Source organism: Mustela nigripes, chromosome 4 (genome assembly GCF_022355385.1).
Source record: "Mustela nigripes isolate SB6536 chromosome 4, MUSNIG.SB6536, whole genome shotgun sequence".
In the NCBI taxonomy this organism is placed as follows: domain Eukaryota; kingdom Metazoa; phylum Chordata; class Mammalia; order Carnivora; family Mustelidae; genus Mustela; species Mustela nigripes.
Window position 1 is genome coordinate 170,663,950 of NC_081560.1, and position 27,060 is coordinate 170,691,009.

Genomic DNA, 27,060 nt, shown 5'->3' on the forward strand with positions numbered 1-27,060 from the left:
GGAGTTAGGCCATGTTCCTCATTGGGTATATTTAATAATGGTTACTTTTCCCCTCCCCATGTCTGAAACAGAGGCAACTCCTCCCACCCCCGATTTTCACCTTAAGAATCTGATGGGACTCCCATAGGTAAATCTTAGCAAAGTGTGAAGTTCTCTGAAGACTAGGGATTTTAACTCTCAAGCTTGTTGATACTGAGCTTCCACCAGTTCATCAACTAAAGCTTAAGTTATTATACATCATTATTAGCTTCTGGTGAGCTTCTGGTCCTAGGATTCTACTCTAGTAATCCATGATTCTCTATATCTGCCTATCTGTATCTCCAATGCTCAGTGCAGTTTTTGCCTTATGACCTCAATTTTCTGATGAATCTAATAAGAAATTATTAATTTTTAGTTTGTTCAGCTTTTCTCTTTTTCTTTTTTCTTTTCTCTGACAACAAGAGTGAGCTCCTTAAATGATAGATCAATAACCAGGAATACTCCTTAACTTTTTGTTACCATTTTAACATCTTTATATTCAGTCTTCTTTGCTCTTTTCCCTTTCTGCTCTTTCTCTCAAGCTGTCATTCTTTCCTCAGGAGTCATCCCTGGTTCTTCATTCTATTACTTCTTCCTCATCAAACCTTCAGACATTTTCTTTCCATCCATTGTGATTCATGGAAACACATCTGTGTTCTCATGAGAGAATGAGAGACACCTCCATTTTCACCCAAGGTGAGATAAAGGAGCTTCTAGTTTCTGATTTCAGCATAGACTGAACTGTTTGAATTCAGCATAGACACAAAACTGTTCAGTGCTGCTGTGGTTTTAGGAAGGATCACAGATAGAGGTTTGCATAAAATACAAACAAAGAAAAAGTAAACAGAGGATCTGTAGCATTTTTCTGAATAGGAGCATAAGAATAGAGAAGTCGGGAGCTATGGGAAGTATAGAAATACTACCCTGTTTGCACACAACAAAACATGTTCGAATAATTTCTTGGGGAGAAAAGTTTAAACCACTGACTGAGTAAAGTGTTCTTCTCTACTGAGCTGTCAAAGGAAGTATTAAATGAACAAGAATGAAGAGATACTGTCCTGGGAGACAATGTAAACACAGGCTCCTTTCAAAACTGATATGAGTACTTTGGAGTTATACACAATAACTCCATAAATAATTAAGTTTGCAGGTTGACTGGTCTCAAGCAATCCCAGAAATATAATGGAAGAAGGAGAGCAGGATAACTAAGGACCTCAACACCAGCCTAGAAGCATAGCTTTTGTTTGCCAAATTTTGTTAGATACCAGGTCCTGTTTGGTACTTTATAAAGAATTTCTGCCACTTAGTCTTTACAACAACCCTATCAAAGAAGAATTATTAGCCTTATTATAAGGATGAGCAAATTAAGCTTCAAAGTATTAAGTAATAAGATCATGGCCACCCCACTACTTATTTCTATAATCAGGATTCAAACGCAAAGCTGCAGTATCTCAAAAGTCATGCTTTTAAATCATCCTGCTCTCCTCTTAAGAAAGCCACTTTTTGGGGCACCTGGGTGGCTCAGTGGGTTAAAGCCTCTGCCTTAAGCTCGGGTCATGGTCCCAGGGTTCTGGGATCAAGCCCCACATCGGGCTCTCTGCTCCATGGAGAGCCTGTTTCCTCCTTTCTCTCTCTGCCTGCCTCTCTGCCTACTTGTGATCTGTCAAATAAATAAATAAAATCTTAAAAAAAAAAAAGCCACTTTTTGTTATCACCATTCTCTTGTCATATTAGGAATTGAATTCTTTAGCTGAGAACTTGCTCCAAGAAAGAAATTGAGAGCTCCAATGCCTTAGAGAAGCAGCCTCAATTCCCAAACTGAAAAAGCAGAGTATGTTATTAGTATTTATTTAAATCCACCATACTTTTTTCCTTGATTCTTTTTTTAAATTTATTTTTTTAATTTAAATTCAGTTGATTAACATATAATGTATTTTTAGTTTCAAGGGTAGAGGTCAGTGGTTCATCAGTTTTATATAACACCCAGAGCTCATTACATCACGTGCCCTCCTTAATATCCATCACACAGTTATCCTAACCCCCACCCCGGTCCTTCCCCTCTAGCGACCCTTGGTTTGTTTCCTATGATTAAGAGTATTTTATAGTCTGTCTCCCTCTCTGATTTTATCTTGTTTTAATTTTTCCTCTCTCCACTTTCTCTTTATGAACACATGGCTTTTAGGTATGGCCTGTTAAAAACATATCACATCTTTCTGGGTCACAAGGATCCACTTAACTATGTAGTTGAGCTTTATTTTTATTTTATTTTTGTCTGTAAGCTTCACTTACCCCTCTTTCTATAGTATTAAGGCAAATGCCATATTAGATGTAAGAGTACATGAAAATGTCTCTGGGAGCAGATGAATCTAATTATAGTGAACAGGAATGAAGACATTTTCTCTTAGGATGCAGTCTTCTTTATTAGCTAAATCTCTTCCTGGGATGTATTGATGCACCATGTTTTGTTGGAACCTTTTTTATTACGGAGGAGTGTAGAGAAGATTGGTCATGAGTAAGGTACTTGTGAAATAGTATTACTTAATTCCAAGACACTTTTGAGAGAGATAAAAGAGATTCAATCAGTCAGGATGTTGGGGCAACTGGTATAATAAATAGGGAGTGCTTTGGGTAAAGTAAGGCTTTTGGTGATTCTATTTATATGTTACTATATGTTTGTATTCCTCAGAGTTCTCCAGAGAAAAAAACCTGTAAGAGATAGAGGATACATAGGTAGATAGATATACATAGATAGAAAGATAGATTTATTATAGAAATTGACCCATGTGATTATGGAGACCAAGAAGTCCTACAGTCTGCCACTTGAAAGCTAGGGAACCAGGGAAACTAGTGCTATAAATCCTCTGAGTCCAAAAACCTGAGAATGGGGGGACCAATGTAAGTCCCTGTCTGGATCCATAAGTGTGAGAATCAAGATGGCTGATGTCTGAGGGCAGGAGAAGTTGAATGTCTCGGCTTTAGCAGAGAGAGTGAATTCACCCTTCCTCTACCTTTTTGTTGTATTCAGGCCTTCAATAGATCAGGTGATGCCCACTGGCATTAGTAAGACACATCTTTGTAAAGACCTATTTAGAAAGAGGCTTTCATTAAAGTTAAACTGTCCCCGCTCCCCTTCCCCCAGAGGATTTATTTAAAAACAAGTCCCAGAAACCAGCTCCAGGTAACAAAGCCCAGATACAAGGGTGGGTCAGGCCAGGTGGAGACATCCGATCAGTGGGGGATTGCATACTGTCTCCGTGGCTACCAAAGAGTATGGGCCCCACCCTTTGGGAGCCTTTTGGGCACCAATCCTAATCAAGGTGTAATAGGCTGGTTCAAATGTCTACTAGGGTAAATTGTAATTCAATTGGTCACCTAGCATCACTGTGCAGATTTCTCTGTATGTTACAGTTTCATTGGCCACCTGTGCGTGGCCAGACCCGACTGCATGGCCTTTGCCCTTAAAAGCTAATCTGTGAAAGAGAGAAATGTTGCCCTCTCTTGTAAGAGGTGCATCCCTGAACATTCGGTTAGATTCTTGATGGTTTTTGACCTTTGCTTTATATCAGTTTTGCTCCTTTAATCCCGGACCCATTATTGGGGCATAACAATCTTCTTTACTTGGTCTGATTCAAATGTTCATCTCTTTCTGAGACACCCTCATAGACATACCTAGAAATAATGTTTTACCATCTGTCTGGACATTCCTTCAGCCTACTCAAGTTAACACATGAAATTAACTATTACAACCATCAAGGAAGGGTGAAGGAATTTGGATAATTACAATTCTTGGAGATTTCTTGGGCCAGGCCAGGGATCCTCTTGTGTCAGCTAGTTACTTATTTGCAATTCAAGAGACAATGGCTTACTAAGAAGAAGTCAGTTTATTCAAAATCAGAGTAAAATCAACGTTGGGGATCTGTGTGCTATTTGAATAACAAAATAAATTCATTCATTGCAGATATTACAGGTTAAGTTATTACTGTGCCTCACAGGAAACAGACTATATGTACAAGTATCTTCTCTGTTTACAATTTATCCTGAAATACTAAGGTTTAACAAGATCTATTAAAACACAATGTAAGCAATAATCTCTCTCCCCCTTTTCCCCAATTCCACCTATAGATATGAACATTATTTAGTTTTCTTTTCAAACAAGCCACTTTTTAAATAGTTCAAAATATATTGGTTCCTATGATATTGTAACTTATAACAAGAAATATATATTTGGTCTTTGTCCCTTTCCTGGTGCAAAGCTCCTAAAAACCTAGGAATTTCCATAAGTGATAGGAATGGTAAAGTGCCTTTTGTTATGTTAACAAAATGAATTTTGGAATGCCTCAAGGTCTTCTAAAGATGAGGACTGGTTACCAGGGGAACCAACCCTGTGATTACAGGGTTGACTTTGGGGAGGAGAGAGTGGCTGAAAGTTGAATCAATTGACAGTGGCCAATAAATTAATCAATCATGCTCATGTAATGAGGCCTCCATAGAAAATAATTAAATAAAAGGATGGATTCAGAGAGCTTCTGAATTGATAAACACACGAAGATATGGGGAGAATGGAATAATTGGTGAGAGCTTGGGAGTTCTGTGCTCCTTCCCAAACCTTACACTATGCATCTCTTCCATCTGGGTGATCCTGAGTTCAATTCTTATAATAAATTGGTAATCTAGAAAGTAATGTGCTTTGAGTTCCATGAGCTGCTCTAGCAAATTAATTGAACCCAAAGAGAGAGTCATGGAAATCTCTGACAGCTAGTTGGTCAGAAGCACAGGAAACAACCTGGGCTTGTGATTAGTGTCTAAAATGTGTGGGGTTTTCAGGGGACAGGGGCATGCTTGTAGGATGGAATCATAACCTGTGGAATCTGTGGGATGACCAGATTGGGTAGAGGCAGGCAGTGAGGATGGTGAAAGAATTCACTGAAGACAAAACAAAGGAGATTGAAGTTTGTTGAATAATCTGCAAGGGAGCCATGAGCAGGACAGCAAAGGAGAGACTATCTGCCAGTAGGGAATAGTGGGGGGCTCTAATTAAGAGGGGGAACTGAGGAGGTATAGGAATGTATGGAATTTTCTTTTTCTAGTACCTGTGTTAGGTTGTAAGTAGCCCATTGATCAGCTAGGGCTTATGGACACTTTGTGGTAGATCACCTAATGGGTCTGTTTGCATTCAGCCCAGTGTTACTGTGAGCACATTTACCTTGCTCAAGCCTGTTGCCTAAAAGTGGCCTCTGCTGACTCTCATATCTCCAGGTAAATAGTGTCAGAATTTAGTTGAATTCTAGAACACGCAGGTAGTGTCCAGAGAATTGCCTGGTGTTGTGGGGGAACCCCTTCCCCAATATACATTTAAGAATTGGGTTCAGAACCCAGAATAGTTACCAAAAGACATAGTTCAAGACTATACTCCCATTTTCCTCTATAGGCAGTCCTGAAAATTACAGATTTTCCATCATTCCACAGATCCAAGTCAACAATTCCATTAAATATATAATATTAAAATCCTATAAACCAGTATATGTAAAAATTATATAGAGCTTTGAGGGGGGAAAGATAATCTTTTAATCATAGTTTCTATATTCTCAGAATCAGCAAGATGACTAATACATAATGGGCACACTGCACATACATACAAACACTATACACACACATACTGGCAAATATGCATACACACACACATACACATATACATCCACAAACACTGCCTATATATGTATATGCATACATATATATGCACATACACACATAACGCCTATATGTGTATACACACATATACACATATACACACACATACACACACATATATATGGCATGACAATAGAAAAGTATCAGAAAATTTAGAGGAGCTTTAGGTACTTAAACAGTCTATTGGCATGTATTTTTTTGTAGGACTATCACATAGGAAGATATTTCCATTCTAGTTTTAATACCCCTAGAATTGTTTTTAAGTGACACAAAAAATTATCTGTGAAATGCTTGGTTATAGCATGTTGCATAGAGACTCAAGCACATAGGCCACCATTTCTTTTGGTCCCCAAATGTGTGGGTCAAGTCATTTAATGATGACCACTAAACAGTTTTCGGTAATAATTTCTAATGACCACATTTGATTTCCTTAGTGGTTTTCTCACTCTTTGACCTTGAGTCCACAAGCAAGATGGCAAGTCAGCCATCCAGCACATGTAGAGGGGTGAGCAGTGCTGATGGTACTCTGTTGAAAGCCTCTAGGCCATGTCTTACCACAGTAGCACCTTTGTTTCTTGGCAACTCTCTTAACAGTCACTCATGACAATGATTAAAAAACACACAAGTGCAAAAAAAAAAAAAAAAAAAAAAAGCCAAACAAAGCAACAAAGCAAAATAGAGTTATTAAGGATGGTACAAATCTAAATTGAGCTGGTGGCAAAAACTAAGAAGCACAAAGTATTTGGTAATTTATTGGTATAGATTGCTCTAGCTTAGAGGGTCCTCAAAACATAAACTTTCATTCTACAAATACAGACACTGAGGCTCAGAGAAAGAAATGAATTTGTCCATTTCTCATTTGATATAAATCCAAGTGAGCAAGGAATATGAAAATACATATTTTTACTTAGACAATGTGTTCTCTTAAGGCAGCAATTTTTATTAGTTTTTCTCAGTTAAATGTACTGTGACTTGAGTAACTGAACTTCTCCCATCTCAAATGGAAGGCCAAATGAGATAATGCATGCAGAATACCTTAGGCAGCCTGACACATAGGAAGTACTCAATAAGTATTCAACATGAACAATGGGCATCATCATCCTATATTATGTCACAGGTATAGATTGTGTTGTAATGAAAATAGTTTTCACTGACTTTAACAAAAACTTTAAAAATGAGTCAGAACAAAATGATGGATTATAAAACCTATGTTCAGAAATAAGTGATTTGTTTAGATTTATACAATTTAATGAGACCAAAAAGTTTATCAGTAGATAAATATGAACTTCATCAGAACTCTCCTTCTTACAGTATTTTACCATATTAATTGCTGAAGAAGACTGGGCTATGAAAATTTTCTCCTAATGTTATTACATTACTGTATATTTTGATAACTCAAGGAGATTGAATGAGGGTGTTAAAGGCAAATTATACAAATTGATTCTGAATTCTGACTAGGTTATCCCATGGGTCAAGAAAGCCAAATATCCAAATGTCTAATTACAGAATAATTACTAGTTAAAACTTAGGTGACTCATTTTTAAACCTACAAATAAAAACAGCAGATGGAAAAGGAAACATGCTTTTTGTAAAGAAACAAACACAAAAACAATAGAAGTAAGGGGATAACCTTCAAAATAATCCATTAAAACCCCAAAGTGTTTTTCTGGAAGTCATATTTGGAAGGAAATGCAGAGGGGGGAATAGGAGAAGCATAGAACAGTATAAAAAGACAAAGATGCAGAACTGAAGGTTAATGAGAACAACCCCAGATTGCCACCATTGACATATGCAGCATCTCTGTCTTCAGTGCTTAGCTCACTTTGAATTCACATTCTTAGGGTGAGGACTCAGAGTCTCTCTGCTTTCTATCACAAGATAACCCACAGAAACACCTGCTACCTCTAGAACTAGGAAATAAATTTCATCAGGAGAGACTTACAAGATAATAGCAAGGTATATTTACCTGGGAGTCGGTTCTGAGTCTGAGATAATCAGTCCAGGATTACATGTGGACAAAGTGGACATAGTCACTTCATTTCAGAAACTCCAATTATTAAAGACAGGGGAGACTAAAAAGTACTGGCACTGGCCTAGGCATCATGAGGGTCAATGTGCTTATGATCTAGTAGAGAAGATAAGACTGATACCAAAGGGAGGCAAGATGGCAAAAGAGTAGGAGACCTCATTTCCTCTGGTCCTTTGAATTTAGCTAGATGGCTATCAAATCAATGCCTATGAATTCAATCTGAGATGTAAGAAAAGAATTGTTTGTATTCTTAAAATAGAAAGGCAACCACTTTTTTGCAAGGTAAGAGGTGGGGAGAAGTGAATCTGAGGGGATATTTGGAAAGATAAGTGGTGGGGGGAGGGAGCCACTATAAGCCATCTACTGGAAAGTGATGTAGCCCTGGAGCACAAAATTGGAACTTTTAGGAGTCTGCTTCGGGGAGAGTTGTCCCTGCCTGAAAGATGCTCAGGTGTCAAAGTGGGGCAGAATCCTAGGTGGGAGAGAGTAGTCTCGGGATTCCCAGGACCACAGAAAGAACAGGGGTGCCTGAGCTGGCAGAATTCTAAGCATTGGATCAGGGAAACCCACTATGGTCAGCAAGCCTAGGAGTGGGCTCTCAGCATGGTTTGCCATAAGCCACCAACTGTGGCATGATTGGGTGAGTACTTTCCATGCAGGTGCCCTGCATGCAGCAGGCCCACAGCAACCCTTCTCCCTACCCTGGAGGATTGGCACAGGAACACACCTAAGGAGTATGCTTCTCCCTCAGGGTTTATGGGAGAGTGTGGCCCATGATCTTTCAGTTCCCTTTTCATTTCCATCTTCTAAAGTGGAGCAGAAGCCTTCAGGGAACAAAAGCTACATAGAGCAACACAGAGCAACTTACAGTGAGCCCAGCCCCCTGCCAGGGGGCAGTGCAAAGACACCTGAGAATCAGTGCAAAAGGTCCCTACCCCAGGACACCAGCTGACCAAGTTTACCAACACAGAACTGCAAACTACTATACTAGAGGAAAATAGTATATAGAATTCAAAGTTTTTTCTCATGATTCTTTTATCTTTCAATTTGAAATTTCTTTTCTTTCTCCTCTTATTCAACTAGTTTCTTATTTAATCACCTCTTTGTTTTTAAGTCTTTTCTTTTTAAATTTTTATCTTTACATTTACATTTTATAGATATTGTCTTTATTTTAGCTTCCTTTAACTTTATTCAATTATTTTTTGTTATATATGTAAGTTTTTATTTCTTTACAATTGAGGGATCAAGTGTCTTCTAACAAACAGACCAAAATACACCCAGGACCAAGGGTATAACATTTTTCTGTCCACCTGCTTGATTATATATTTTTTTCTCCTTTTTTGTTTGTTTGTTTGTTTCCTGATCTCTTCTGATTTATCTAGTGTATATTTTGCTAGGGTCATAGTTGATATTTTATTTATTTATTGTTATCTCATTTATTCTTCTCTGAACAAAATGACTAGAAGGAGAAATCCATTAAAAAAAAAAAGAAGAAACAGAACTAATATACTCTCTGCCATAGATTTAACCAATATGTCTATAAGTAATGTCAGACCTGGAATTCAGAATAATAATTATAAGGATACTAGTTGGGTTTGAAAAAAGCATAAAGACACTAGAGAATCACTTAGTATAGAAGTAAAATAAATAATATCTAATCAGGCCAAAATTTAAAATTCTTTAACTGTGATGCAGTCTAAAATGGACTCTCAAATGGCTATGGTAAATGAGGCAGAAGAGAGACTCAGTGACATAGAAGACATAATGTTAGAAAGAAAGGAAGCTGAGTAAAGGAGAGAGGAACAGCTAAAGGATCAGAATAGAAGTCTTTGAGAAATCAGGAATACCAAAAAGTGAAACAAAATTAGTTTAGATTGTTTGGGGTTCCAGAGGACAAGGAAAGAGAGAGAGGAACAAAAGTTATATTTAGGCAAATCATACCTGAGAACTTCCCCAATCTATGGATGGGGATGGGCATTCAAGTCCAAGAGGTACGGAGATCCCCACTCAAAATTAACAAAAATAGATCAATATCTCAAATATAATAGAGAAGCTTGAAAATTTCAGAGATAAAGAGAAAATCCTGAAAGCAGCTTGAAACAACAAGTCCTTAACCTATAAGGGTAGAAACATTAGACTGGCAGCAGACCTATCCACAGAGACTTGGCAAGCCAGAACAGACTGGCACAATATATTCAGGGTGCTAAATGAGAAAAACATGCAGTCAAGAATACTTTATGCAGCAAGGCTGTCATTCAGAATGGAAGGAGAGATAAAGAGCTTCCAAGACAAACAGAAACTTAAGAATTTGTGATCACTAAACCAGCCCTTTAAGAAATATTAAAGGGGATCTTTTAAGCAAAAAGAGGCCCTAAAAGTAACATAGAACAGAAAGAAACAGAGACAGTATACAGAAACGGTGACTTTACAGGTAATATAATGACAATAAATTCATATCTTTTAACAGTTACTCTGAAAATAAATGGACTAAGTGATCTAATCAACAGACCCAGGGTATCAGATTGGATAAAAAAGTAAGACCCCTTCATATGCTGCCTACAAGAGTCTCATTTTAGGTCCAAAGACACCATTAGATTGAAAGTGAGGGGTTTGAGAACAATGTATCATGCTAATGGACATCAAAAGAAAGCTCGGGTAGCAATCCTCAAATCAGACAAATTAGATTTTCAACCAAAGACTGCAGTATGAGATGAAGAGGAACACTATATCACACTTAAAAGGTGTATCTAACAATAAGATTTAACAATTGTAAAGATTTATGCTCCTAACTAGAGAGCAACCAATTATATAAACCAATTAATAACAAAATTAAAGAAACACTATTGACATTAATACAATAATAGTAGGGACTCTAACTTCCCACTCAGAGCAATAAACACATCGTCTAAGCCAAAGATCAACAAGGAAACAGGGGCTGTGAATGACACACTGGACCAGATGGACTTCACAGATAAATTCAGAACATTTCATCTTAAAGCAATAGAATGCACATTCTTCTCAAGTGCACATGGAACATTCTCCAGATTAGATCACATACTGGGTCACAAATCAGGTCTCAACTGGTACAAAAGATTGGGATTATTCCCTGCATATTTTCAGATAACAATGCTATGAAATTAGAACTCAAGTCACAAGAGGAAATTTGGAAGGAACTCAAATACTTGGAGGCTAAAGAGCATCCTACTAAAGAATGAATGGCTCAACCTGGAAATTAAAGAAGAATTTTTTTTTTTTAATTCCAGGAAACAAATTAAAATGAAAACACAACTGTTCAAAACATTTGGGATAAAAGAAAGGTGGTCCAAAGAGGGAAGTATATAGCAATACAAGACTTTCTCAAGAAATTAGACAAGTCTCTAGACTTTAAGACTCTTTAGGTGTAAGCTAACCTTACACCTAAAGGAATTGCAGAAAGAACAGAAGATAGTTCCTAAACCAAAAAGGAGATGAGAAATAATAAAGATTAGAACAGAAATCAATGAAATGGAAACCAAAAGGAGAGTAGAACAGATCAATAAAACTAGGCTGATTCCTCAAAAGAATTAATAAGACCAATAAATCCCTAGCCAGACTTATCAAAAAGAAAAGAGAAATGACCCAAATTCATAGAATCATGAATGAAAAAGGAGAGATTATGACTGACACCAAGGAAATACAATTTTAAGAGCATATTATAAGCAATTATATGCCAACCAATTAGGCAATTTGGAAGAAATGGATCCATTCTTAGAAATATTAAACCACCAAAACTGAAACAGGAAGAAATAGAAAACTTTAACACACCCATAACCAGCAAAGAAATTGAAGCAGTAACCAAAAATCTTCTGACAAAAAAGAGTCCAGGCCCAGATAGCTTCCTGGGGGAATTCTACAGAACAATCAAAATAGAACTAATACCTATTCTTCTGAAGCCATTTCAAAAATAGAAATAGAAGGAAAACTTCCTACCTCGTTCGGTGAAGCCAGCATAACCTTGATCCCAAAACCAAACAAAGACCCCACCAAAAAGTAGAAGTACAGACTAATATGGATGATGAACATGGATGCCAAAATTCTCACCAAGATACTAATAGAATCCAATGATACATTAAAAGGATTATTCACCACAACCATGTGGGATTTAATCCTGGGCTGCAAGAGTGGGTCAACATCCACAAATCAAGCAACATGATACATCACATTGGGATTTTAAAAAAAGGACAAGAACCATATGATCCTCCTAATTGATTCAGAAAAAGCTTTTGACAAAATACAACATCTTTTCTTGAGTAAAACTCTCCACAGTGTAGGGATAGAGGGAACATATCTCAATATCATAAAAGCCATCTATGAAAAGCCCACAGTGAATATAATTCTCGAGGGGGAAAGTCTGAGAGCTTTTCCCCTAAAATCAGGAACATGATAAGGTTGTCTACTATCACAACTGCTATGCAACATAGTATTAGAAGTTGTAGCCTTAGTAATCAGACAAAAAAAAAAAATAAAAGGCATTCAAATTGGCAAAGAAATCAAACTAACTTTTCACAGATGGCATAATACTTTATGTGGAAAACCCAAGATTGCTCTACCCCCAAATTGCTAGAACACAAACAGAAATTCAGTGATGTGGCAGGATATAAAAACAATGTACAGAAATCAGTTATATTTCTCTACACTAAGAATGAGAAAAAAGAAAGAGAAATTAAGGAATTCATCCCATTTACAAGTGCAACAAAAACTGTAAGATACCTAGGGATAAACCTAACCAAAGAGGTAAAGAATCTGTACTCTAAAAACTACAGAACACTTACGAAAGAAATTGAGGAAGACACAAGGAAATGGAAAAATGTTCCATGATCATGGGTTGGAAGAATAAATATTGTAAAATGTCTATGCTACCCAGAGCAATCTACACATTCAATGCAATCTCTATCAAAATACCATTGACGATCTTCATAAAGCTGGAACAAACAATCCTAAAATTTGTATGAAACTAGAAAAGACCTCAAATAGCCAGAGGAATTTTAAAAAAAGAAAACCAGAGCTGGGGGCATCACAATGCCTAACTTTAAGCTATATTACAAAGCTATAATCACAGTATGGTACTGGTACAAAAACAGATACATAGATCAATGACACAGAATAAAGAACCCAGAAATGGACCCTCAACTCTATGGTCAACTGATCTTTGACAAAACAGGAAAGAAGATGCAATGGAAAAAAGACAATCTCTTCAACATATGGTGTTGGCAAAATTGGACAGCCACATGTAGGAGAATGAAACCAGACCATTTTCTTTCACCATACACAAAGATAAACTTAAAATGGATGAAAGACCTAAATGTGAGATAGGAATCCATCAAATTTCTAAAACATACAGGCAGCAACCTCTTCAACCTCAGCTGCAGGAACTTCTTGCTAGACATGTTTCCAAAGGCAAGGGAAACAAAAGCAAAAATAAAGTATTGGGACTTCACCAGGATAAAATGCTTCTGCACAGCAAAGGAAACAACAAAACTAAAAGGCAACAAATAAAATGGGAGAAGATATGTGCAAATGACATATCAGATAAAGGGATAGTATCCAAGATCTATAAGGAACTTATCATACTCAACATCCAAAAAACAAATGGTTCAGTCAAGAAATGGACAGGAGACATGCAAAGAGATTTCCCCAAAGAAGGCATACAAATGACTAACAGACACATGAAAAAGTGTTCCACATCACTTGGCATCAGGGAAACACAAATCAAAACCACAATGAGGTATCACCTTACATCAGTTAGAATGGCTAAAAGAAACAAGTCAGGAAAGGACAAATGTTGGCTAGGATGTGGAGAAAGGAGAACAATCTTACGCTGTTGGTGGGGATGCAAGCTGGTACAGCCATTCTGGAAAACAGTATGAAGGTTGCTCAAGATTTTAAAAATAGAGCTACCCTACAACCCAGCAATTGCTCTACTAGGCATTTACCCCAAAGATACAAATGCAGTGATACAAAGGGGCATAGGATTTCCAATATTTATATCAGCAATGTCCACAATAGCCTAACTATGAAAAGAGCCAACATGTCCATTAACAGATGAATGCATAAAGAAGACATACACACACTGAACTATTACTCAGCCATCAGAAAGGATGAGTACTTACCATTTACATCAACATAGATAGAATAGGAAGGTATTATGTTGAGCAAAATCAGTCAATCAGAGAAATATAATTATCATATGGCTTCACTCATATATGGAATATAAGAAACAGTGAAAAGGATCATAGGGGAAAGGAGGGAAAACAGAATGGGAGGAAATCAGAGGGGAGGACAAACCAGGAGAGACTCTTAACTATAGGAAAGAAACTGAGGGTTGCTGAAGGAGAGGTAGGCGGGGCAACAGGGTAATTGGGTGATGGGCATTAAGAAGAGCATGGGATGTGATGAGCACTGGTGTTATATGCAACTGAATTACTGAACTCTTCATCTGAAACTAATAATGTATTACAAGTTTGGCTAATTGAATTTTTAAAAAGACCAATACCAAAGGAAATTACTAATATTTAAAAGGATCATAAATATCAAGGATTCAGCAAGGATTTTGAGGACTGAATGAGTTCATAAGGAGAGACCATAAGCGCAATCACTGAAAACCTATACAGTCTTATTCAAACTAAGCCAGAGTATTGATACTTTACTTGAAAAAGAGACCGCCAGATAGAAACTTGACCAACCTTAATTCTCAAGCCCATACTCTTACCTCAAAAGAGTTTACTGAAAGTCAATATTTTTGTTACAAAGTGGGTCACTAATAACATTTCTTGGCTTATTGGCTGAAAATTATTCATTGTAGACATACTATACATCAGGCCATGTGCAATTTTTTCACATGGCATAATTCTTATTGGGACTCAGCTGCCTCCTTCTCATACTTCATACATGCCTTAGCTTAGCAGTCTTCTTTGATCATTTTCTCTAATTAACTCACTTACTCTAGCCACCACCCCACAACACACACATATTTCATTTTCTCTCCTAACATCTGGACTTTGCCTGTTATGATTCTCTGAAGAGTGACATTTCCCTAAAGACCTGTTAACTTGGTTGTATTAAAATTCAAGACTCAGCCTCTCCTGCAGGAGTCAGTAGCTGAAATTGTCTCTCAGCTCTCTGAGGTTCCAGTTGTTGCTTTTCCATCAGCTCCTCTGGGATCTTACTGGCGCACATAGAGTTCAGCAGTCAAGTCTAAGCGAGGAATTCAAATGCAGTTTTAAAGCTCAACTCTTCTGTGCCTTCCTTCTTCCAAGACTTTTCCTTTAACTTTCTGCTATTCTACAAGCCTCCATATCTCTGTCCTCCAATACCTCGGAAAGTTAATTCTGTTGCTTTGCCTTGCGGTCAGCTTTAATCTGTGAATGCGCAGGAAAAAGCCTCAAACTTGAAATTCTCATCCTTTACAGTTTGTTTTTCAAAGGTTGATTGCCCTCTACTTGATTTCTGTTTTTTATTATTCTCCAGAAATCCTCTCCTTTTTTCTCTAGGTTTTGTAATGGTATCCATAGGAGGTATAATCTACCCAAATTATGCCACCATTGCTAGAATCCAAAATTTCCTGAAATATTTTCATAATGGTTGAAAAGAATTTTCTTTTTTCCTTCCTCCCTCCTTTTTTCTTTCTTTCTACCTACCTACTTTCCTTCCTTCCTTCCTTTTCTCTCCTTCTTACTCTTTCTTTCTTTCTTTCTCTTCCTTCCTTCCTTCCGTCCTTCCTTCCTTCCTTATATATTTTTACTACATCTAGCAAAATCCATAACAGATGTAAAAGATAATTTCTGGAAGAGAGAAGGAAGGCCCTGAGAGCCTAAAGGGAAGATGAGAGACAACATAGTAGCTCCATACAATGCTGCTGAGGGGTAAAGGCATGGATGAGCCTGCCAAACACTACACATTTTCCTACCTCTTTTACTGGAATCCTCTTTTGGTTTTACAATGGCCTGTGTGCTATAGTTTCTCAACTCATCTCTAGAGTTCTCACAGAGTTATTCTGGTCTATACATTGTTGTTAATTCCATGTCTCTGTTGAAGAAGGAGGGGCTGTAACTTCCTAGTCCACCATCTTCTTGACATTGGGCACTGTAATATATTTTTAGGGGATTTATTTTTGTTATTTTTTTTTCAGTCATTGGTTTCCTCAGCTCATGATGATTGATTTAGGCTAATATTAAATTCACTTTGTGTATTCTGAGACTCAGTTACTGAAAGTGGAGAAAGATGACCAGGGCCCATGTTGGGCGTCAGAAAGGAATTAACCTGCCATTAATCTTACTGTGTATTTGAGAGTTTAATACAATGAATTCAAAATATGCTTTTATTTCAAGATTCACAAAGCAGAGATCACATTGCAGTTTTACTCAGATTTCCTAGAATTGACTCTCCTCTTAAATACCTATTAATTATGTGTTCTTAGTCAGGTTATTTAAAATGTTCCTACCCTCAGTTCCTCACCTAATTTATAAGGATGATTATAGTACCTAAAATGTAAGATTTTTGTCTAGATTAAATAAAATGCATGTGAAATTCTTAGCATATTACCTGACACATAAGTGTTTAATAACTTCTAAAGTCATGTCCTTCTTACTAACTTGGGAGCTCCAGGTAATGTATCCAAGGACTATGAGGGTCTTATTTTAATATACAAAATAAAATATCCTAATGTCACTATTAAATAGCCTGATTAAACATCAGAGTGCAAATTTACTTTTCATAGATAGCTGAAGTCATGATAGCATTGGGTTATGGTCTCACTTATTCCAATGATATCCTGGTGATATGCAAAGCCTACAGCTCATTCTTGTCATCATTCTCCCCGTGCCCCCACCCATTGGCAAAAATAAGGCATAGAGATAAAGGGAAAACTTGGCCCAAATTATATAGCAATTTATATAATTTGTGTAAAAACTGAATCCAGCTCAGCCTTCCTCTCAGAAGTGTACCAACTGGAATTATGACCAATAAAGAATGAATCCTGTGTTCCATGTATGAGTATACAGTGTAAGTTACTTTTTTTTTTTTTTTGCTTTTTTTGTGAAGGATAAATATATAGTATTTCTTAGACAAAACAACTGATAAAAAAGATTATTGTTACAAGTAGTCACAGAAATACAAGATCAAATATCACTTTTGGGGTATCCAAATTCTAAAATATATGTGGGTATGTGCTATGTTTGTTAATAACTACTCTTGGCCACAAAGAAGGACTTCATTATTTAGCAAAATTTTGAAAGCCAAAATTTTTTCATGTACTTTAACCTAACAATTCTCCATACAGGAATTTGTCTTATATGTGTAATTACAAATACTGAAAGATTAGAAATGTTGTAAGTCATCAAAATCTTGAAAAACTCCAAAAGTAGCCACTGGCCAACTAATTGCCAGTACATAAAAATGATGGCTAGCAATATTTAGCCAATAAAATCAAATTTTAGAAGAATAATTCATTGCAAGAGAAAACAGTTACTAACCATTGAGCAAGAAAGCAGGTCAAATGTCAGGTGTTATATGAGTCAATTTTGCAAAATGTGCACAGAAATCATTGGGTGAATAATCAAGAAAAATGTTGTCAATTTTTATTCCTGGGGCACAAATTATGAGAAAATTTTGACTTTATTGTTTATACTCTTATCTTTATTTTCTAAAACCTATTGACAGGCATACCAAGTGAAAGTGGGGATAAAAATTACTACCCACCGGGGCGCCTAGGTGGCTCAGTGGGTTGAGCCGCTGCCTTCGGCTCGGGTCATGATCTCAGGGTCCTGGGATCGAGCCCCACATCGGGCTCTCTGCTCAGCAGGGAGCCTGCTTCCTCCTCTCTCTCTCTGCCTGCCTCTCTGCCTACTTGTGATCCCTCTCTTTGTCAAATAAATAAGTAAAGTCTTAAAAAAAAAAAAAAAAAAGAGTCAGTTTGTCTAAAAAAAAAAAAAAAATTACTACCCACCACTTGATCTGCACTAAATGTCAACATAGGCATTCTTAAAACTGAATAATGAGAAAGAAATTGTGTTTCTTGGATATGCCACTGTCTTTGGAATTCAAATTAATAAAACTCTTTTCTCTAACATTTTCTTTCATGGAATAATGACATCAGTCAGATGGTGTGAAGAAATACATATGCACAAAAAATTTTATCTTACTATCTAGCTGACTATAACTAAAGTCATCAGGAGACAAAGCAGGTGTACAAACAAATTAAAAAGTTTCTTAGCATAAAGGGGCAATACAACTCTTCTAGTACTTGGTGATTTTTGTGATCTCTTTCTTTGCTTGGGCGATTTTCCCAAACACTTCCCTAGCCCTTTTTCTCTAGACTGAGCAAGCTGAACTTCAGTTAGTTACTTTTTAAAAGCAAATTACATTTGTAAGTGGACTTTTATATTATACTAATATTATCAAACTTTTAAGAATTTCTACTTTGTACAACTGTGTAAAACTCTGTTTTCTCTTTCAGGTACCTAAAGCACTATGTTAAGAATGACTTTTGGGTGTCTGGGTGGCTCACTTGGTTAACTGCCTTTGGGCTCAAGTCATGATCCCAGGGTCTTGGGAGGGAGTCCTGCGTGACTCCCAGCTCAGCAAGGAGTCTGCTTTTCCCTCTCCCTTTGCCCCTCCCCCTACTTGTGCTCATGCACACTCTCTCTCTCATAAAAATAAATAAATAAAACTTTTCAACAACAAAGAATCACTTTCTTAGTGATCAAATTGTCCCTAAAATATCAAATACTCGACTTAAGATCCATACTCGCGCTGACATAATATAGTTGTTTCTCACAGTACGTAATTCATTCAAAAGCTTTCTTTCATTAGCTGTTGTGATCCATTATTGGCTTACATCCTAAAATTTTCCTACAACATCTGCAAAGTTAATAAACCAATTATGGAAGCCATCTGGAACTCGAAGAGAGATTTAAAAAAAAAAAAAACAACACTAAACAGCCCTCCTCCCCACCTCTTTTCTGAATAGCTGGCACAGTAATGGATGGTTAAGTCACAGAACAGTTATGTTTCAAACCCCACTATCATTAAAGGAGAGAGGAAATATTTTTCCATAAAAGAAATACTGGTAGAGCCATGATAGAGCCCCATGGAAATCAACTCCTGAAACACTTTAAACATCTGTATCTATGGCTTACTTGTCCAAAGGCATGGAGCTCTTAACTCATTTATCATAGGAACCAACAGGGTTCAATTGCATGGATGGGGACACATTTAGTGACCTTGGGCAAGTTAGTCAAGCTCTCTGGGCACTAGACTCATTGATAAAATGGGAAAACTTGCCATTAACCTACCCTCTAGACTTAGCTGGAAGAAAATGTGATTGTTGTTATAATGCTCAGCTTCATTAGGCATAGGTATCTGAGAAAACAAGACAAAGCTACACCCAAAACTCAGACTGTGTCACTGATAAGTCTGGAATATTCTTAATCCATCAGTGCTGTTTTATGGCCATAGGGGATACTAAATATGGGGTTTGATTAAATGGGTTGGTGTCTCAACTATTCTGTTTCAAATTCTAACTCTGCAATTTACGGACCACTGGGATTGGGAAACAGTACCACTTCTCCAGGCTTCTTTTCCCTCAAATCTTACAGTGAAAACGTCATACAGTTTTAGTTAGAGCTCAATGGTATAATTAAAAAAAATTAATATAGTAGTTTAGTACTCAATAAAAGCAGTTTTATTATTTTTACATTTCATTTTTATTACAATTCAGTGATGTGTATCTAAGTCACTGAATGAATTTCTTCTCTCTCCTCTTTTGACATATTTCCCCCAAATCTTATAATTAGCCATAAAGATCCCATAAAAATTGGGAAGAATCAATATCAATTTTAAAACAAAGAGAAAAGATATACTCTCCCCATGCTATCCTAGTTTGCAGAAAATTCCCAAGACAGGAAGATTTTTGCTCTGAGTCTGCCCCTGATACCTGCTGTTTATTGGACCTTAGAAAATAAGTTACTCTCCTTCTAGAGAGTCAGTGTCTACAATCATAAAATACAGAAGTCGTGTTTTACATGCTCCATTCACTCGGCACATGTGAAAATTAAAGACTAATATTTATGGAGAAAATTCTATCAATTTAAAAGTCTTATATATTGTTCAGATCTTTTAACCTAGTCATCCCATTCCTGAGAATTTATTTTTAGAAAATAATTCTAAAGAAGAAAAGAAAAAATATATATTCCAAAATGCTTACAGCTATCTTTCTCAAAAATTTATTGTGAGCATTTCTCAAGTTACAGACAATTTGAAAGAATACTACAATGAATACTTATATAAGAACCAAATAATATCTACCTTTAATGTTTAACGTATGAGCTTTATCACAGTTCTCCCCAGCTATCTACCAATTTATCCAATCATATACCCATTTTATTTTTTAGTTCCTGTATTGACATGATTGCATAATTTAAAAAATTCTCTTGAAATGATAAATTATACTGATTGATTTTTATAGTCCTGGAATAATCACTTCTTGGTAATAATATGTTATCTTTTTTATATTTTGCTGAATTTATTTTAGCAAATATTTAATGAAGAACTTTTACAGTTATGTGCATGGGGGATATTTGTCTGAAATGTTCCTTATTGTAACTGCTTTTGTCAAGATTTGGTAATAGTCACTCTAGCCTCATTAAACAAATTGGGAGGTGCTTTTTCTTCTTCTATTTTCTAAAACATTTTATGTTAAATGGGTATTACTTCTTCCTTAAATATTTAATAGAACTCTCCTAAATGTATGTATTTTTTCCTAGTAAGAAGTCCACTATCATTCACATTGTTATTCTTTCTGTAATGTATCTATCTTCTGATTGCTTTTAAGATTTTTCTTTTTATCTGTGATTTTCATCAGTTAGCCTATGATGTACCTCTATAAAATTATCTTTGTATTTATTCTTTTTGATCCCTTTGACTTCAAGATCTTGGATATTTGGTCTGAATATGTAGTTTGGTGTTTTTTACCAAATTTGAATACTTTAACGATTTCCTTAAAATAATTTTTCTGACCATACTTTCTTTCCTGAGGTAGTATGAACCCACTTATCTAGACTGCTTAATACTGCAGCACAATTTTCTATGCTTCCATTTATTGTTTTTAAACATTTTTTCACTTTTTTGCAGACTGGATAATTTCTGTTGAACTTCATATGAATAAGCCCTTTCAATTACAGTCTTTAAGATTTTACTTATTTATTTGACAAAGAGAGGGATCACAAAGCCCAAAAAACTCCTTGTCTTCTAATTGTAAACTGAAGTTTATCTTGGAGTCTTTTTCTAATTGGCACTTTTATTTACTTGTTTGTTTATTTATTTTTAAATTCTTGGGCCTTTTTTTTTCCTTCTTGTGGGGGGAGGGGCAGAGGGAGAGAGAGAGAAAGAATCTTAAGCAGGCTGCATGCCCAGCATGGAGGCTGATGTGGGGCTCCATCTAAGGACCCCGAGATCATGACCTGAGCTGAAACCAAGACTGACGCTTAACTGACTGAGTCACTCAGACACCCCTATATATTCTTGCCTTTTCCTGTGTTTGGTAAATTTTGTTGTGTGTCACATATTGCATATTATATATAGTAGGAAATCTGAAATAGGTCTTTCCTGAGAGGATTTTTAATTTTGTTCATTTGAATAGTTCAGTTAATGGCAGACCTGTTGTCATTGACCGGCTTCTTTTTTCTTTTGCTATTGTGGTTTTGTTTTCCTGTTGCTCTTAGTTCTAATTCTTCCTTCAGAATCTGGGCATGCTCTTTCCTTCTCATCTGCCTTTTCTGAAGTCTCAGCTAAATGTTTGTAGTGCTTAGTGAGGTCTTTTCACTGGTTTGGCTGCAATCCCATGTCTTCCAACATTGCCCAACATCTGGAGAGTTTCTCAAGTCAAGTGACACGAAACGAGCCCTCTTTGAGGCCTCCTGATGGAAGGTCTCATACCTGCAGCCTATCTCGGAGCCGAGAACCGCCGAGAACCACCGGGCACTCGGGAAATGTGTTCTGCACAGCGTTCTATTCTCTGTTCCTTTGCCCAGCGTATACTAGTTGCTCAGTTGTCTGAACGCTATCCCTGCCTCTTGTGTTCGGTAAAACGCCCGTCTACTCCAAATCCTCCTGGCCCTCATCTCTCTGGGAAAGCTCTCTCAGTGCAATGTGTACACGGTCCAGCCACAATGCCCTTCGTCTCCCCTTAATTCCCCTGACTTGACTGAATCCAGTTCCCCCATTCCTCCCCAGCCCCACTCCTCTTTTCATATCACTGTTCGGGTAGGGAAGAAAATAGCTGAATAATTCAGCATTCCTGCTACAACTCTCACCTATTTCAGTGATTCTAAATTAAGGTTAGGTTACTTCCCTGTGAAGCTGATCATGGCTGTGGCTCTCAGTGGCAAACTTTGAACTTCTACTCTCCTCAGACTCAGTCATCACTCCCGCTTTGAGCCTAAAACAAATGACCTCTGATTTCCTCATATTGTTCAGTGTGTTCCAGGCCACTCCTGTATGATTTTCCTATTCTGCCCTTGGGATTCATGCAATCAAGCTCTTCAGCTGTATATACCCCACCCCACATTCCAATGAAACACCATTTTCTAGCTCTGAGCTTCTTTATTGATCCTTTCAGAAATTATACTGAGGCATTCCAAAATTTCTAGGCACAGCTTTATTCTTAGAGCCTTGAATCAAATGGAATGCCTCCGTTCAAACATGTCCATCCTTTAAATGACTCTACCAGTTGCTTGTAAAAAGGTGGGGAGGGGGAGTGTATTGTCTAGAAGCCACTCAGCAAAGTTCTCATGATCTTATAGAAACCTGATTGCGGGGCACCCGGGTGGCTCAGTGGGTTAAGACTCTGCCTTCAGCTCAGGTCATGATCTCAGTGTCCTGGAATCAAGGCCCGCGTTGGGTTCTCTGCTCAGCAGGGAGCCTGCTTCCCCTTCTCTCTCTGCCTGCCTCTGCCTACTTGTGATCTCTGTCAATTAAATAAATTAAATCTTTAAAAAAAAAAAAAAAAGAAACCTGATAGAGATCTGTGACTGCAACTGTGGTAGTGTTAAATACCTTCAACAAAACTAAACATTCCTGTAAATTCTCGATTTTCCCTCTGACAATCAAGTAATCAAAATATGTGTTATGCCTATATATGAAATATTCCTTTTATTTGATTTTCTATGCAGAAGGAAAGCATACCATAGTTTCTACCCTGGAAATGACAAACTAGTATGGGGATCAAGACCAACACCATGATATCAAGGTGCCCTTTCCAGGAAATCTTGTGGCAATTTATATGGCTCACATTAGAAAGCATTTCTATTGCTCTCAGATGGGAATTTACTGGGAATAAGCTGGAACAAGAAAAACTGTCCATAAAGTTGATATGCAATATCTATTTATGTCTGCATACCTACAATAAAATAACTACAGAAATATAGCAGATATACCTACTACAAATATATAATCAATTTACTCCAAATTCATAGAACAATCCCCAGTAGTTCATCAAATTCTTATAAGGAAATAAAAGAAACAGCGAGTAATATCAAACATACATTTTATAACTATTGCTCATCATCTATTTTCATGTTGTTTGTCTCAGTTAAGCATCACAATAACCTAGAGTCAGGACAGGGCAGGTATTTCATTTCTCAATGGAAAAAGGGAGGTTCAGTGTAGTCAAGTGACTCACTGAAGGTCACACAGCCAGTTAATTATCTATCTGGTCCTCTTTTGATTACACCACTCTAATTTGGCTTCTCCAACATGATTGGGACATCAAGACACTTCAGTAAGTTTAAGCGTTTGATCAATAATTCAAGGAGCTACTAATTGAATGGAGCAATGCTTCTGGATTCATTAAAAGGTATCACTTCTCCACGGAGCACTACCAAAGGTCATGTGATAGCTGCCCCTCCCTTGTCATAATCATCCCTCAAAATAAATTATTCAGATTAGGAATTACATGCCCATTAGCTTTAGGGAAAATGCTGATAAGCACATTTATTCTCACACTGCTCCCTAGGCCCATTAATATGTATTTTCTCAAATATAAAAAACAAATACACTTCAACCATGAACAGGTGAAGGCATCAGGAGAGCCCATTCAGAAATGGGGAGAGAGCACATTAGTTAGCTGGTTTCAGCAAACCTACACTATTAGGCCTGTGCTTCCAGTGTGTCATTTCAGAATAAATGTCCTCTGGGAGGAAGCTACTCAGACGCTCCCAAAGCAGAGTGAGGAGTGTTCGCCCCTGCTATCAATGAACGGCAGATGGTTGCCGGTGAGCTGGGATCCCTGACTTTAATTGCAAGAGTGAAATGATCTTTGAGAAGGAAAAAAGCCCAGTGTTATGAGTCACTTTTGTGGAACCCCTGCACACTGAGTAACTAATTACCTGTGAGAGCCAGCTCCGTTGTTCTGAAGGATGTGGAAGGGGGACGGGGGGACACATGACATTTACCTGCCTGCACCATTTGGATAATTTCGCCTTGTCTGGAAAACTTCAGGAGAAGAAAAGCTTGTAGTCGTCAAACTCTTAAGAAATTCCTTTGAACTTAGTTAGGTGGCTCTTGGTAATTGGTGAGTGGATGAAGGAAGAACAGAAAGTTCTAAAGCAATTACAATGAATTTTCTTCCCATTTCATATAGAACTGAATTCAAAGGAAACAGATACACTGATTTAAACCAAAAACGATCATGAATAAAGAACAAATTACAAAATTGTTAATATTATTCTACAAAGCAAGTATCTAGACTATTATTCTTAATTAAGGAATCATTACCATTAACAGTGGTTTGGATTAGAGAAGAAGTAGTTTCAGATTTTGGAGTCAGGTAGATCTGGGCTTAAGTCTCCAGGGGCTCCTCAAAAGCTGTGTATTTAAAAATACACATTAAAGTTTTTTTCTTTGGTCACAACAGAAACCATCTTAAGGCAGATAGGGAAGGGTACTGGGGTGTCTTTTTGAAACCAATAAATACTTGAATAATTAATTTATGGGAAGCATCAGAACCTGGGCATGTCCAAGGACCTCAGCATTGAACAGAGGGAAGCAAGGTAAAATTCTGCCATTAAATGTGCCAGTTCTCTTGGAGATCACAGCCATGTTCACTTCAGGAGAGGCTGATGTTATGAACCTCTTGGTAACTTGAATATGTTGGAATGGAGCTTGTTTTATTGGGGCATGTTACCTTTGTGTTGCACGTCCAGAAGTGGTGAACGGTCTCCTGCAGGGGAGGAGCACTCCCACAGGCACAGCTGCAAGATATATTTTCTTCTTTTTCTCTTACAGCTAACCAGGTGTCACTCTATCGTAGCAATTCTTCAGGTGTTCACCATAAGCCCTTTTATAAACCATTGCTAAGGACCTCCTCCTACTCTCGTCACTAACTTTTGGTCTTGCAACCAAATATCAAGTCCTCCCAAATTTTTGAACTCCTTCCTCCCATATTTGTGCAGAAAACGCCAGCTAAGAATGCAGTCCCTCCTCTGTCAAGAAATGGAAGGTTACCAGGGTTCTTCTTGGGAAACTTGAAGAGAGAAGCTACAGCAAAGTCATGTTAGAAAACAAAGTATCTTGTAATCAAAGAGAAATTCCCAGGGTTTTGCATTCTTAAAACTGATGAGGAAGGTGCTCAGACTTCTAGGATTTGTAGGATTTTAAGCCTGCATTATTTGTGATCCCTAACTTATCCAGCTATTGCCAACCCCAAGAGTGTTCTCTCTGTGAGACAGAATGTGTAATAGGTAGTGTCTTCTCCCACATGAGGCAGAGGCACTACGAGCTATAATGCTGGCAGTATATTGATTGCCTTCTGTGGATCATATAACAGCTTAATTGATCTCTAATAGATAGAGGGAAGGGGGAAAGGTGAGAGAGAGGAAGGCAGAGAGAAAGAGACTGATTAATTTATTGTAAAGAATTATGGTAATGGAAGCTGACAGTCTCAAGACCTCCAGACAGCAAGCTGCAGACCCGGGAGAGCTGGTGTCCCAGTCCAAGGATGGGACCAAACCAAAGTCCCAGCTCAAGGCCGTCAGGCAGGAGGAGATCCCTCTTACCTGAGGGAAAGTCAGCCTTTTTGCTGTATTCAAACCCTTCTGTCTTATGCTTCGCTCTTAAGTTAAATAAGAGCACATAAGGGACTAGGCTGATATCTCCATGGATGTAATTTTAGAAACCCCATCAAAATCCTTGCTGTACCCCCCAAACAAACATCCTTGCTTCTCTGATATTTGAAATGTCTTTAAAATAAAATAGCATTTGCATCTCATTATGAGACAAGGATTTAAATGCAATGCAAATCCACCAGAAAAGTCTATGTCTGTATATTAACCATGGGGCTTTTTTACTTGGAGTCATGGAAACCTAATTTCAAGCTTGTTGAAGGGAAATAAACGAATTCATTTGATTATGTTACTGAAAATAATAAAATTTTATATATATTTGAAATAGCTGGATCTAGGGGTTCAAATTATGTGTTTAAGAAATACAGAAATACATCTCAGTACATTATATCTCTCTCTCTCCCTCGTACTTAATTCTGGGACACCTTCATCCTCTGGCAGTTTCTCTCTTCTTGGTGGCAAAGACACTAAAAACTTCCAGGTACACATGCTTCTTATAGCTTGTGAACTCAGGACAAGAGGACCTGCCCCTCCTAAAATCTCAACCTTCTCCTAAAGGAGGCCTCTAATTGCCCAGACTGGGAAGCAAAATCCTTTGATAAACTACACCAGCGCCTTTATCACATTGAATCCGGGAGGGGTTGTTTCCAAAATGGAGGCCTTTGGAGAAGATAAAATGGGTAAAAGTCTTTGACAATGTGACATTCAGACTAGAGTTTGAATGACCTGAACATTCAGAGGCAGATGAAATCAGATACTATATTACTATATTTTAGGACCTACCCATTTCATCCTCAAAACACCACCATGATGTTTATTATACATATAAGGGAAAAAGCCTCTGAAAATGGGTTATGGTTCTTAACCCTTCTTTGTTTGCTTGTTTGTTCCCTTGACTTAAGTGTATCTACAGGTAGAAAATATACTTGTCCGAGTCCCTGAATAATTAGCAGTGAATCTCAGCCTCCTAGGCGTACGTGTGTGTGCAGACTTAGAAAGGAGGGTCCAGTTCGTTTTTGCTGTGTAACAAAATCACCCTGAAAGTCAATGGCTTAAATTACAATGACTTATTATTTTTATGTAAATAATACATGCTTATTTATACGAACATATAATTATATATCATTTGTATAAGAAATAATCATTTATTTGTTATTATTTCTAATTCTG